Source organism: Ictidomys tridecemlineatus, chromosome 5 (genome assembly GCF_052094955.1).
Source record: "Ictidomys tridecemlineatus isolate mIctTri1 chromosome 5, mIctTri1.hap1, whole genome shotgun sequence".
Classification (NCBI taxonomy): Eukaryota; Metazoa; Chordata; class Mammalia; order Rodentia; family Sciuridae; genus Ictidomys; species Ictidomys tridecemlineatus.
Genome location: NC_135481.1, coordinates 61977376 through 61993324, shown reverse-complemented (window position 1 = coordinate 61993324; position 15949 = coordinate 61977376). Strand labels below are relative to the sequence as shown.

The 15949-nt window shown below is 35.9% G+C and overlaps 1 protein-coding gene across 4 annotated transcripts in view; it reads right to left on the bottom strand.

Moving 5' to 3' along the window:
- Pals1 (protein associated with LIN7 1, MAGUK p55 family member) overlaps positions 1-15949 on the bottom strand; it is a 90763-nt gene that overhangs the window by 74458 nt on the left and 356 nt on the right. The window contains exon 1 of one of the 4 annotated variants that reach the window (XM_021724819.3): positions 15635-15906. The exons of 2 other annotated variants lie outside the window; for them this stretch is intronic. The gene's annotated coding sequence lies outside the window, so the exon portion shown is untranslated. Of the gene's footprint in view, positions 1-15634; positions 15907-15949 lie in introns of those variants that run through there. One more of the 4 variants, XM_040276118.2, reaches the window with a different exon arrangement.

The following is a 15949-nucleotide window of genomic DNA, read 5'->3' as shown; positions in this document are numbered from 1 at the left end:
GATATGAGGTGTCCCTCCAAAGCTTCTGTGTTAATGCAGGATTGTGCAGAAATGATAAGACTGTGAGATAGGCAACTCAATCAGTCCATCTTAATTTGAAAGGACTGACTGGATGGTAACTGAAGACAGGTGTAGCATAACTAGAAGAGTGGGTCACTGGGAGTGCGCCCTGGAAAGGTTCTTCTTCCCTGAGGACCCTTCTCTCCCTCTCTCTGCTTCCTGGCTGCCATGGGGGTAAAGAGCTTTCTTCCACCATGCCCCTCCCCCACATCCTGCCTCATTTTGAGCGCAGAGCAATAGAGTTGGCCATCCATGGACTAAGACCTCTGAAACCATAAGGCCTAAATAAATTTTTTCCTCTGCTAATTTGTTTCTGTTGGATATTTTGGTCACAGAAATGTAAGGTTAACTACATTTGATTATCTGATTATCTAATATTTATGGAGTACTTAATATATATCAGATACTATGCCTACCATTTTTTTTTTTTTTGCTATTGTTACTGGGGATAAAACCCAGTGGTGCTGTACCAATGAGCTACACCTCCAGTCCTTTTTATTTATTTATTTTGAGATAGTGTCTCCCTAAGTTACTGAGACTGATCTTGAACTTGCGATCCTCCTTCTTCGGCCTCCCACATTGCTGGGATTTCAGGCATATGCCAATATGCCCAGCTTATGCCCACCATTCTTTTTTTCTAATATTTATTTTTTTAGGTGGACACAATATCTTTATTTTACATTTATGTGATGCTGAGAATCAAACCAAGTGCCTCATGCATGCTAGGCGAGTGCGCTACCACTTGAGGCACATGCCCAGCCTCCAATGCCCACCATTAATGATGCACCATCTCAATTAATTCTCAAAGAAGACCTACTGTATTAGGCACTAATACTCTCTCCATTCTGCAGATAAAAAGTCAAACTTTAATAATTTCCCAGAGTCACACAATTCTAGAAGTTGTTTCAGCAAAAGGTGACTTTAGAGTCTGTACAACCACTGTAAGTGCACAAGGATGCCTCTAAGTACACACCTGTGGAAAAGCAAGATAAGGCCATTAGTAAATTCATTCTTATAAGTTTATGTCTGTAGAAAAAGTTAATCTAAAACAAATAAAAGTTAGATCTCTGTCAGCAACAGTGGTACATGTGTGTAGTCTTAGCTAATCAAGTGGCTGAGGAAGAAAGATCACTTGAACTCATGAGTTCAAGACCAACTTAGGCAACAAAGTAGGACCACATCTGGCTCTAAAAGAAAGGGAGGGAGGGAAGGAAGAGAGGAAAAAAGAAAGAAAACTTAGATTTTCTCCCAATTCAACATATTTATAGCAAACCTAGAATAAATATTATTATTTTCAGTCTCAAGTTACAATAGCCTGTGATAAAAAGCTCACATTGGGCTGGGGATGTAGCACAGTGGTAGAGCTCTTGCTTATCACGTCCAAGGTCTTGAGTTCAATCCTTAGTATCATTAAAAAAAAAAAAAACAACAACAACAACTCAAAAAGCTCAAGTTTAAACAAACAAATGATAAAACTACAAACTAGAACCAAGCACAAAGTATGTGCCATTCTGATCTGCTTTTCACTATGAATACTTTGGATACCAAATGTGTAGATCTCTCTTCCTTGTACTAACTAATCTCTAATCCTTCAAATAGCAACTGGGTATTCTACAATTCAATTCACTTATGGTACCACCTGCCTGCAGTTAGTCTCAGACTCCATAAGCCTTCAAATGCCAACCACAAATCCTGGGCATCTTGTACTTCTAACCATGCAGTTATTAATGGGGGGTTCCTCCTTTAATGTTCATAATTTACTAGAATGGCTCAGGAACACAGGAAGACACTTACTTACTGTTACTGGTTTATTATAGAGGAATGGCCATACGGAAGAGATGCACAGGAGAATTGGGAGGGGAGAGTGGATTCCATGTATAACACCTTCCTAGCACCTGATATATGTACCAACCCCAATAATTTCTAAACACTACTGTTTAGAGTCTTTTCTGGAAGCTTTCACTTCACAGGTATGACTGATTAAATCATTGGCCATTAGTGACTAACTACCCTAACCCCTTTTACCTCCCCAGAGGTAAGGGATGGGACTTAAAGTTCCAATCTCTAATCATTTCTTGATCCTTCTGGCTCCCAACCTGAGGGGCCCAGGCAAGAAGTATCTCACCTTCTTGCAACGAAAGACACTCTTATCACTCCTATCACTAAAGAAATTCCAAGGGATTTAGAAGTTCCATATTAAGAACAGGGACAAAGATCAAACATATTTCTTACTGCATCACAACCACATTAGACACTGAGATACTAAGATTAAAAAGTTATAGCTCCTATCCTTAAGGAGCTTATTTACAATTTATCTGCTCAAAATTCTTATTTTAATTCAAGTATATTTTAAATACTAAGTCAAAGATGATTTTCTTCAAAAGAATTCTAATCTTATCAAGAAGACAATGTTAAACAAAAGTTCCTGAGGCATGCAATAATACCAACTGAGAAAAACAAGGGCCTGGGGTAAAATAAACTGAATTCTAAACAATAGAACTTTGGGTAAAATACTCTGAGTCTCAATTTCCTTGTAAAAGGTATAATACTGATAAAGACTTTAAAATGTAGTCAGTAATCTTAAGAAATATATACAGAATAGAGCATACTGTTTAAGATGAAACAAGGGATACAATTCTGGATAAGAATTAGGAGAAAACAAAATGTACTAGGATTTGATCAAAAGAACTAACAATCTTGCTCTAAAATTTAATATAAAAGGATAAGGTATAAAGAATAAAAAGATGAGATTCTTTTTAGAATGCCTACAAAAAAAACTATTAGTTCCTTTTGTCAACTGCTAAGTATCTATTGATTACCCTTAAGTGAATCATTTTGGAAAACATTTGCAGGTCACTTTTATAGACCGTAGATGAATCACCTGGTTCAAAGGATCTGCCTCTATTTCCATGAACTCTGCCCTTGCAACACCACACACAAACACACACAAACACACACACACACACACACACACACCTGTGTATGTTTCAGAGGAAGGACCCAAATGACAATCACATTCACAAAATAATCTCATAATACTGGAATCTTTTATTTAATAAGAAACAGTTAAATTTATAGGTTTATTATATATAAAGTGGAGTTCATATAGTCTTTTTTCAATGGGAGGCCATTTGATTTCTAATACCAAAAGAAGTACTTGTTTAATGCTTAACATTTTCTTCTAGATTTTTGGTCAGGAAATAGATTGTGTCCAGAACATAGTTAAATGAATACAAAACAATAGTTACAAGCCCTTGATAAGCTACAAATTAGCTATGAAGAAAGAATATAAAACAATGAATGCGTAGTTTTCCAAAGCAATGGCAAGAATATGAAAGGTTCCTACAGGGAACAAGAGTCTGGACAAGTTGAATTTTAAATGAAAAAAATGAACATAGATTCCTGGAGAGTCATTATTCAAGTCTAGATCAGTGGTTTTCATGTTGCAGGATATGACACATTTGTGAGCCATGAAATGGATTTAGTGATTCTCAACCAACTTTTAATTTTATTTTTTAGTTGTAGTTGGACACAACACCTATTTCTTTATTCATTTATTTTTAGGTGGTGCTTGAGGTTCAAACCCAGGATCTCACACGTACTAGGCGGGCACTCTACTGCTGAGCCACAACCCCAGCCCTCAACCAACTTTTTAAAAATCAAAGTAGAATATAAAATCAGAATACGCTGTGTGTAACTAAAGATGTTGTTTCAGAAAACTTTAATGCAAAAACATAAATGAATTGGTTCCCTATGTAAAATATATTTCTTACTGTGGGTCTGGTCAAGCGTTGGAATGCCAAAATTCTAGGTAAAAGGCATGGCATGAACGAAGCCCGAGAGGAAGAAATGACCAATTATACTCTCCCCTCCGTATCTATGGGTTCCACATCCATGGATTCAACCAACTGTAAATGGAAAATATTTTAAGGAAAAAACTCCATCTGTACTAAACTGGTACAGACATCTTTTGTCACTATTTTCTAAACCATACAGTATAACAACTACTTTCACAGCATTTACACAGTATTAGGTATAAAAAATAACCTAGCCAAATTAAAGCACATGGGAAGATGTGGAGAGGCTATACACAAATACAGCACCATTTTTACATAAAAAGCAAGCACATTTAGAGATTTGGGATGCTAATCCCCAATGAATACCAAAAAATAACTGTATATGAAAAGAACAAAGAGATTAATTTTGACTGTACGCATAAAGGAGCAATCAAAAAAGATGATGACTTGGTGGGTTACACTTTAAGAACCCAGACTTTAGGCTAAGGCTTCAAAAGCTACCATGGGGGCTGGGGGCAGTGGCACACATCTATAATTCCTAACCACAAAAGAGGCTGAGACAGAAGAATTGCAAATTCAAGACTAGCCTCCACAATTTAGAGAGACTCTGACTCAGAATAAAAAAGGGCTCAAGGTATAGCCTGGTGGTAGAGTATCCCTAGATTCAATTCCTCTGTACCACAATAAAAAATAAAAAAAAGGTAACACTAGGCTTTTGAATAGGTTTTAAATTATTTAGCAAAACACATTATCAAGACAAAAATACGTTGCCTGATATCTAAGAAACCTAATTATATGCAATTCACTGTGTACTGCAAAACAACAGAAACATGGTTTTAGTTTTAGTTTAGGGATGAGAATTTAACCCAGGAGCGCTTCATCACTGATCTACATTCCCAACCATTTATATTTTTTAAATTTTTTGCATCAGGGTCTATGTTGCGCAGGCTGGCCTAGAACTTGCAGTCCTCCTGTCTCAGTTTCCCAAGAAGCTGGGATTACAAGCATGTACCACAGCACCTGGTGAAACCTATAATTTCTTATGTATTTTCAGTTAATCTTGTTTCTACAATCCTTTGAAGAGTTTTTAATTAAATGTTTAAGTTATTTCTAAATGTTCTGGTTTTGCCTAATTCCTATCAAAATCTACAGAAATGAATTTTATAGAACATAGATTTCTGGGGAGTCGTTATTCAAGTCTAGATCAGTGGTTTTCATGTTGCAGGATATGACATTTGACAAGCTTATTCTAAAATTTATATGAGCTTAGCCAAAAAAATTCTTGAAAAAGAATAAAACTGGAGAACTCACATTATCTGACTTAAAGACATTAGTAGTTAAGGCTCTACAGTATTGGCAAAAAGGACAGACACACAGATCAGTAAAACACAAGAGTTCATAAATACTGATAAAGTCAACAGTTTTTGATTAACAGGGCGATTCAATGAAAAAAAGACAGCCTTTTCAACAACTGGTTATGGAACAAGTGAATAAATTAAATGAAACTCAACTCATACCTCACACTTCATATAAAAATTCACTCAAAATGGATGATAAACAGTTTAAATATAAAACTATGGAACATGTAGAAGAAAATATAAAAGAAGCTCTCTATGACCTTGGGTTAAGGGACACAGTCCTTAGATAAAAACCAAAATTGAAATCAATTTTAAAAAATTAACAAAATTCGTCTTCCTCAAAATTTAAACTTCTGTACTTTATATACAGAAAATTATTGTCATTTCCCCTACTGATTTTTTGTCTTAAAGCAGAGGTATGCAAACTAAGTTCAAAGGTCAAATCAGTCAGGTCCTGCTTTTATAAGTATAGCAATAGGAGGAAAAGACGTTTCAGTCAAGGACACACCATATATAAAACAATGATCCCATAAGATTACAGTAGAGAGTAAAATTCCTATCATCTAGTGATGTCACAGTTCAATATATTACAAGTCTGTGGTGATGCTTGTGTAAACAAAACCAACTGCATATAAAAGTATAACACATATAATTTATGTATAGTATTTACTTGATATTGATAATAAGTATCTATTTTATGGTTTTTGTACTTCCTATACTATACTTTTTATCATTATTTTAGAGTATAATCCTTCTACTTATAAAAGTGAAACAGTATGCTGGGTAAAAATGACAGCAACCTCATGTATCTCATGTTCTCTGCATCTCTTTACCATCTCAAAAGTGACTTATATCAAGTGACTGACTTATGCCATCTAGATTTGTTCAGGTATACTCCATGATGTTCACACACAAAATCACCTAACTACCTAAGACATTTCTCAGAACATATCTGTCATCAAGTGACACACAACTGTAAAGTTTTATTGTAATGCAATCACATTCATTTGTTTTGCTACCTTTGTACTCTAAAAGCAGAACTGAGTACCTATAACAGAGACAATATGCCCCACAAAGCTTAAAATATTTACAGAAAATATTTCACTACTGTCTTAAAGGATTAAAAGGCCAAGAAATTAGTAAAAGATCTCAAAACTTCAATATTTAGGGTCTTTGAGACAATTATTCAAACAATTATTAAAGAACTATAAAATTATGAGACAAAAGGCCAAAACTGCATGCATTGTTATAATCTTAAGTGATAAGCCCAACTTTACAAAAATGATAAAACAGCTTGATTATAAAGTTTCTGAAACTTTATTCTTCATAATTAAACTGTCTTTCATATTTGAATGATGGGAAAACTTTACAATTCAAAATGTATTTAATAAGAATGCACCCACATTTTTCATGAAGAAACATATTGAGAATAAAACAAAATAGTCTGGCTTTTTCTTACAGGCACTTTATTTTATACTTCACTTCACACTTTTTGATTTAATATAGTCACTGAAATCCTTCAACTCTGATCAAGTCAAACCTTTATGTGACTAATAAGCTGGGTGTGGTGGCACATGCCTGTAATCCCAGTGGCTCCAGAGGTTGAGACAGGAGGATTTCAAGTTCAGAGACAGCCTCAGCAATGGAAAGGCGCTAAACAACTCAGTGAGACCCTGTCTTTAAATAAAATATAAACTAGGGCTGGGGATGTGGCTCAGTGGTTGAGTGCCCCTGAGTTCAATCCCTGGTACTCAAAAAACAAAACAAACAAACAAAATACACACACACACTTAAGTGACTAATGAAGAGTCTACAGTTGATTTCCTAGTGTAAAGAAGAAACCTAATATTTCCTTTAAACTTCCATAGTTTTTATTCTTAAAAAACCCTCCAAATTAATTCATCTTCATTCAAAATACAATTCAGTACCTTAAAAGACAGTTTGTCATTTTGTACTTGATCTCTAGAGAATTTCAACCTTATCCCATGGGGCAGACTGAATTAAGATTTCTACACTAAAATATCTCAAATTTTATGTCTCTCTCTACAGCCACATTGACTTTTTTTCAGCTCTTCAAATGCACATCTGATCCACCTATGCTTTTGCACAAAACTATTCATTCCATCAAGAAAATGTTCCCCTTAGTAAACTCTTATTCAACTTTCAGATCTCAACTGAAGTTCTTATGAGAAGCTTTTCCTCACATCATACTAAGTTAGGTCCATTTGTGCTACATTCACATAAAACTCTGTTTCTTTCCTTCAGAGTATGTAATGTACACCTATGCTTTTATTCTGTCTCCCCCCCTTTTTTGATGATCTCAAACCTCCTAGCTCATGGTAAGGGCAGTCAAAGCAAGGCAATCATTAATTTGTTTAAAATGTAACCCACCTTTTCAAGTAAGTAAGCTCTGCCCCTTCTCAGTCTAAGGTCTCTTAGGCAGTAATGGTGATGGAAGTATAACAGAGGCAACATGTATGTGGAACTACTTACATATTGATACTTGCTGTTCCAAACTTTTGTTGAAATACCTCCTTAAATCCTCAGGTGTGAAAACTCCATTTATTTATTTTATATACCTCAAATTCTTACTCTCAAGGTCTCATCATCTATAAGAAGTACACTTCCTTTCAAGGCATTTCTTCAGATTCTATGTAACAACTTATTAGACATTATTCTACCTTTAAGTACTTCATGATTTTTTTTTGAAAATTTTTTTGTAGTTGCAAGTGGACAGAATGCCTTTATTTTATTAGTTTATTTCTATGTGGTTCTAAGGATCCAACCCAGTGCCTCACACATGCTAGGCAAGCACTCTGCCACTGAGCTACAGCTCCAGCCCACTTCAAGATCTTTTTTTAAAATCTAAATTAGACTTTATATTTTGAGATAATTTCAAATTCACATGTAGTTATAATTAATAATAGAGATCCACATATCCCTTACCAAGTTTCCCCCGACACTAATTTTTTTCCTTCCATTATGGGGATTGAACACAGGGCACTTTACCATTAAACGACATCCCCATCTCCTTTTTTTTTTTTTTAAGAGAGAGAGAGAGAGAGAATTTTTTTTAATATTTATTTTTTAGTTCTCGGCGGACACAACATCTTTGTTGGTATGTGGTGCTGAGGATCGAACCCGGGCCACACGCATGCCAGGCGAGCGCGCTACCGCTTGAGCCACATCCCCAGCCCCCCATCTCCTTTTTATTCTTTGAGGCAGGGCCTCACCAAACTGCAGAGGCTGGCCTCTAACTTGCAATTTCCAGCATCAGCCTCCTGAGTCACTGGAATTACAGGGTGCATCCCCAAGCCTGCTTTACCCCAAAGCTATTAATTTGAAAAACAATAGTACAATGTCACAATCAGGGTGCTGATAGTGATACAGTTAAGATATACTTCCTCCTTTTACAGTCACACCAACTCCCTTCCCACCTTTACAACTTCCATAAACCCCTGGCAGCAACTAATCTGTTCAATTTCATAATTTTGCATTTCAAGAATATTATATAAATTGAACCACATAGTAACTTTTGAGACTGACTTTTTTTCATTTGGTATTATCTCTGGAGACTCATCCAGGTTATAGCATGTATCAGTATTTTGTAACTTTTTACTGCAGAGTATTATTTCATGGAATGGATATACAGTTTAACCATTCACCCACTAAAAGATATATGGCTTTTTTTTATTATAATATTTTGTTGAAATAAACTCTGCACAAGCAATGTTTGATTAAAGTAATACAAATAACATTTTCTTCCTTCACTTAGCAATTGTATTTATGTTTTTATTTACTTATCCCCAAGCCTATTTTATTTCGAGACAGGGTCTCTCTAAAGCTGCTGAGGCTGGCCTTAAACTGGATATCCTCCTGTCTCCTAAGTTGCTACCTTGTCTGGCCTTTTAAACAAGAGTCCTCCAAGTCTCCAAACACCAGTATAGATCAAGTCCTACTAACATGTAAAATGTAGGTAACAGTTATTAAATTATCCTGATTCTTCTGTATAGTTTATAAAAATCTTATATGACTTTTGTTGTTTTGTGGTTTTGGGGGTTGTTTTTGTGGGGCTGTTTGTTTTAATGCTAGGGATCAAACCCAGGGCTCATGCATGCTAGGCAAGTGCTCTGCCACAGGAGCTATAACCCCAATCCTCCTTCTTCATTTAAGTATTATTGTATATTTGTTTTTATTTATTCATTCTTATACTAGTTGGGATAGAACTCAGGGAAATCTACCACTAAGCTACATTCCCAACCCCTTTTATTTCTCAGTTTGAATCAGGTTCTCACTAAGTAGGTGAGGTGGGTCTTGAAATTGTGATTCTGCCTCAGCCATGTGATTATGTTAAGTTTTTAAACAAGCAAAATTACTTTTTAAAAAATAACCTTGGAGTTACTCCCAGAAGCATAAAAGGCTAGCTCAATATTTTTTTAAAGGTTTTTTTTCTTTAAAGAGAGAGGCAGGGGGAGGGAGGGGGAGGGAGGGAGGAATAATTTTTGATATTTATTTTTTAGTTATCGGCGGACACAACATCTTTGTTTGTATGTGGTGCTGAGAATCGAACCCGGGCCGAACACATGCTAGGCGAGCGCGCTACCACTTGAGCCACATCCCCAGCCCCAGGCTAGCTCAATACTGAAAAATCAGTATAAATAATCATGTTAATAGATTAAAGGAAAAAAATCTACACCATCTGAATACATGCAGAAAGGTCATTTGACAAAATTCAACTTTAGTATTAAAACAAAAGCAACAAACAAAAACTCTCAGTAATCTGGAGACACACCCCAAAAAAACTTTCTTAACCTGGTTATGAGTGTTCACAAAATGATCTACAGCTAACATATGTTAAAGATGAAATACTGAATACTTTCCCTTTAAGATAGTGATTAAGATAAGGATGCTCCCTTTCACTTCTTTCAATATCTCACTGAAATCCTTAGCCAGTGGAATAAGCCAAGAAAAACAAATACAAATAAAGAAAACTTCAAATAAAGAAAAGGAAAGGTATACAGACTGAAAAGAAAAAAGGCTTCTCTATTCATATACAATATGATTGTCTACTTACTGAATCCCAAGAAATCTATAAACAAACAAATAAAAAACTGCCTTTAGCAACAACAACAAAATCAGGCTACAGGGCATGGGGGCAACACCTATAGTCCCAACTATATGGGAGACAAAGGCAGAAGGATTATTTGACCCTATCTTAGGTCAGCCTGGTCTCTTTAAAAAAAAAAAAAAAAGAGAGAGAGAGAGAGATACAAAGTTAATTTATGCAAATTAATTGATCATCTATATACTATCAATGATCAATTTGAAACTAAATTTTTAAAAATTATCCTTTATAGAGGCTGGGGATGTGGCTCAAGCGGTAGCACACTCGCCTGGCATACGTGTGGCCCGGGTTTGATCCTCAGCACCACATACAAAACAAAGGTGTTGTGTCCACCGAAACTAAAAAATAAATATTAAAATTCTCTCTCTCTCTCTCTCTTAAAAAAAAATTATCCTTTATAACAGAACCAACAGAACCTAATTTATTAGGTCTGTACCTAAATACTTAGGTACAGACCTAATAAATTAACTGAAGGATCTATATGTTGAAAACTATAAAACCCTCATGAAAGAAATCAAAGACATAAGTAAATGAAGAGAATACTGTTTTCATAGATTAGAAGACTCAATACTGTTAAAATGTCAGGTTGATTTATCGATCAAACATAATCCCAATCAGAAGCCCAACAGATTTGTGTGTGTGTGTGTGTGTGTGTGTGTGTTTGTGAAAGGCCAAGAAACTAAAATAATCACAGCAGTTTTGAAAAAGAATTAAGCTGGAGGACTCACTGATGTCAAGATATGTTTAAGTTGTGATAAGACAGTGTGTTACTGGCAAAAGTATAGATAAACAGATCAATGGAATAGAAGTTGTTCGTATCTTGTGGATTTTAACAGACAAGGGCAATTCAGTGAGAAAGGAGGATGTTTTCAAGAAACCATCAGGTAGCAACAAAAGAAAATAAATAAAAATCTACTTATAGTACTCTCATGTAAAAATTGACTTAAAACAAACATACATCTAAATGTAAAATATGCAAATATAAAATATGTAGAAACAATATAAGGAAAAAATCCGTGACCTTGGATAAGGCAAAAAATTCTGAGCACAATGGCAAAAGGTAAGATTCATAAAATAAAAATTGGTGACTTGGGCTTCATCAAAATTTTAAAACTTCAAAAGCCACTACTAAGAGAATGAAAAAGCAAACCACAGACTGGGAGAAAATCTTGGCAGGATACTTATTTGACAAAAGACAACAAAGAACTCTCAAAATCTGGGGCTGGGGTTGCAGTTCAGTGGTAGAGTGCCTGCTTAGCATGAACAAGGCCCAAGGTTTAATCCTCAGCATCCTGCCCCCCAAAAAAGAACTCTTTAAGAAAACAATCTAAGCTGGGCAAGGTACAACAAGCATATAGTCCCAGCTCAGGAGCCTCAGGTAGGGGAATCCCTAGAGCCCCAAAGTTCAAGGCCAGCGTGTGCAACAGAGCCAGACCCTATCAATCAATCAACAGAAGATTTGGACACTTCACTAAAGATAAAAGACAGCAAAGAAGCACATGAAAATCTGCTTAACATGATTAGTCACAAGGGAACTGCAATTACAGACCACAATGAGATACTATTATATACCTTTTAGAATAGCTAAAATTAAAAAGATTGCCCATACCAAGCTGCTGATGAGAATATAAAGTTACTGGAACTCTCATATATACTAGTGGGAATGCAAAGTGCTTTAAAAAATTTGACAATGTTTTGGGGCTGGGATTTTGGCTCAGCAGAAGAGTGCTCGTTTGATTCTCAGCACCCCATAAAAATAAAGGGATTGTGTTGTATCCATGTACATCTAAAAATAAATAAATATATATTTTTTAAAAAAGTTTGACAATGTTTTCATTTACTATGCCGGTGTAACAAATTAGCACAAACTAGAAGTCTTAAAACAACACAGATTTGAGTCGGGCAAGGTGGTACACACTTGTAATCCTGGCGACTCAGAGGGTGAAGCAGGAGGACTGCAAGTCCAGGCAAGCCTTATGGAGGCCCTAAGTAACTTAGTGAGACCCTTTCTCAAAATAAAACAAAAATTTAAAAGGACTGGGGATGTGGCTCAGTGGTTAAACGCCCCTGGTTCAATTGCCAGGACCAAAAAAACAAAACAAAACACCCACAAATTACCAGTTTACAGATCTGTAGGTTTACAGAACACTCTGTATACAAATCTATAGGTTTGGGCAGGGCTGCTTTCTTTTCTAGAGGTTCTAAAGATTAATTCTTTTTCTAGCATTTTCCATCTTCTAGAGATTACCTAAATTCCTTCACTTGGGGCCTCCTCTCCTCTTCAAAGCCAGCAACCCTGCATCTTGCTGACCCAATTTCCATTGTTACAGTTTTTTCCACACTATTCTTTAGCTTTTCTCATTTCTTTTTTTTTTCTTACATACATGACAATAGTGGAATGCATTACATTCATAATTATCCATTCACAGCACAATTTTTCGTAACTCTGTGTATAATGTATGTTCATGCCAAATTCATTCCCTTTTTTAATATTTATTTTTTAGTTGTAGTTGGACACAATACCTTTATTTATTTATTTTTATGTAGTGCTGAGGATGGAACCCAGAGCCTGCATCAAGCTAGGAAGCAGCGTTCTACCACTTGAGCCACACCTAGCCCCTTCTCATTCCTTTTTAAAAGGCAATTCTGATACTTGGGCCCTCTAGTATTATTGTATTGAGACTAATTAACAACCTTAATTCAATTTTTCAATTTTGCCTTGTAACCAAACGTATTCACAGGTTATAGTTATTAGAACATTTTTTTTGGGGGGGGGCGCATACCAGGGATGGAACTCAGGGATGCTTAATCACTGAACCACATCCTTACCTGCTTTTTATTTTTTGAGATATGGTCTTGCTAAAGTACTTAAGGCCTCACTAAATTGCTGAAACTGGCTTTGAACTTGCAATTTCCTGCCTCAGCCTCCTGAGCCCGCCACTGGGATTACAGGGGTGCACCAATGCACATGCAAGAACATCTTTAAAGACTATTATTCTGCCTATCACAGACTAGGATTTTGTTTTGTTTAACAACGCTAAGCAACTTTACCCATATGAGCAGCAATCCCACTTTCAGGTATATACTCAGAAGAAAAGCAGACATGTTCACCAAAAAAAAAAAAAAAAGAAAGAAAGAAATCAACTCAAATGTCCTTCAATTAGTGAATTGATGGTACATCTATATAAAGAAATAGGATACTCAACAATAAAATATAAGGAATGTGTATTTGCTCAATGACATGGCTGAATTTCCAATATATGCAAACAAATGAAAAAAAGCAGAAACAAAAAGCTAAGTATTGTATAATTCCGTTTAAATGATATTCAAGAAAAGAAAATTACATGGAGAGACAGTCACTGGTTCCCAGGGATAAAAGATAGGGGAAAGTTGACTACAAAAGGGTAACACAAGGAGATTTTAGGTGATGGAACTGTTCTGTATTTTGCCTGGTAGTATGCAGTAAAAAATATTTTTTAAAGAAAGGAAACATATATAATTTCTTATTCAAATGGGCAGAAATTTTAAAAATCTGACAATGCCATTTGTAGGCAAGAATGAGAAACCACTATTGGTAGGAATGAAAATCATTACACCTTTAAAGGGTAATATGGCTGTAACTAGTAAAGCTGGAAATGAACATCAACCTATTATCAGCAATTCCCCTTTACAAATATCATGAATTTCCACCACACATGTGCTCAGAGGCATGCACAAGAATATTCATTTAACATTGTTTGAAATATTGAAAAAAGGAAAAGGAAGCCAGTATGGTGGCATGCACCAGTAATCACAGCTACTCTGGAGGCTGAGGCAAGAGAATCTCAAGTTAGAGGTCAACCTCAGCAACTTAGGGAGACCCTGTCTCAATGTACTGTACCCCTGGGTTCAATCCCCTGTACTCCACTTAAAAAAAAAAAAAAGTGGGGGATGCTTAAGGGAAAGAACTGACCCTATGAACCACTTGTATGATTTGGAGATGGGAATATATTAATTTATTTAAGATTAAGTAAGGAGACGCTGAACTTGGAATATGGAGACAATCATTTCAGCATCTAGTTCCAAGTCCATCACTAGTTAGCACTCAAACTATAGGCTATTTCTACAAACCTTTCTTTTTCCTGGAAAATGAAGATAAACTCTATAACCACAGCAACTGCTTTCAACTCAATATTTCTGTGATTCAATAAGTATATAATAAAAAATTATGTTCTAAATCACATGTTAAGATACTCTTTTTTCCAAACACACTAAAATCAGAAAAAAAAAATCACAGAGAAATAGGACATCTTGGTGTACTGAGGTATAAACAGACCAAATTTCTTGGTATATCTGTGAACAGATTTTTAATAAATATAATTCAGGAAGGTCATATAAATAGCTAAACCACTGTACTGACCTGAGTCACTCTTATGTAGAATTTATATAACCTCTCTTATTTTAACATTCTAAAACGAGTTAATATTATTGAGCCCCCTTGTCAAGTCTGTCTTAGCCAAGACATCCAAGTAAGTCATACATGGTAAGATTCACTCAACTGTTTTAAAACAACGAAAAAATAATGCTTTTCATATTTTTACCTATTTCATACATAAAACGCTTACATTTTGATAATTTCAGTATGCCACAATAGTTTAGACAGGCTTTTAAAACCGTAATATGTTATGTTCACAGGAATCTCGTAAAAAAAAATAGTAGTTCCTATTCAAGAAAGCTTATTTAATAATTTTCATTACCGTCAAAATTTACACTTCAAAGACACCAATAACCAACACGTCATTTGTTCCTATGCAGAATTTAATAGGTTATTAATGTCTGGTATAATTCAAAAGGGTAATTACAGTACGATTACTAAAACATGACATTGCTTTTTTAAAATAACACTTTTCATCTTGTAAGTCAAATCAATACTTGAATCAATTTTTGTTATACAGACTTTCTAAATCAAAATTCTTAGAATTGTAAAGGAGAAACGGGACAAACTCACACTATATCGTACTTCATAAAGGGCCTGGAAAAATCTTTCGACCGAAACCTAAATTCCACACGCATTACTGTGTCAATCAACTAAACAGAAAATGAGTTATCATTAGGAAGTTACATAATTTATAACAGAGATCATCTAAAGGGCTTTTCAATGAAAATAGATTACAATTTACAGGCTTCCAAGTCTAATTTACAATCTCAGAGCAAATTATCAGAAAACATTAACGAAATTAGGTTTTCCTTTCAAAGCGCCACAAGGAAGCAGGAACTGTTTATCTGTTTAAAGAACGCAAGGAGTAACAGAATACCAGGAGCTGACTCAGTCAGTGGAACGCCGGCTACATTCCGTCTTCTAAAGGAAAGTGTTTCCCCCGCCGACTTCCCGACCGGCCAGAAAGGCGTCCCCAGTGTCGCCAACTCCCGGCCCAGGCTCAGCAGGCAGACGACTCAAAGCCGCGCGACCCGCAACTCAGCTGGGGCGGGCTGGAGCCCGCGCCAAGGTGCGTCCCTGGCCAAGGCACAGGGAGCGGGCACCGCGCAGGCAGCGTTCCTTTGAGGGACAAAGGTTGGACTCGCACCCGCCGCAGCTACCGATCCCACTGCCAGGCGCTGCTGGCCGGGCA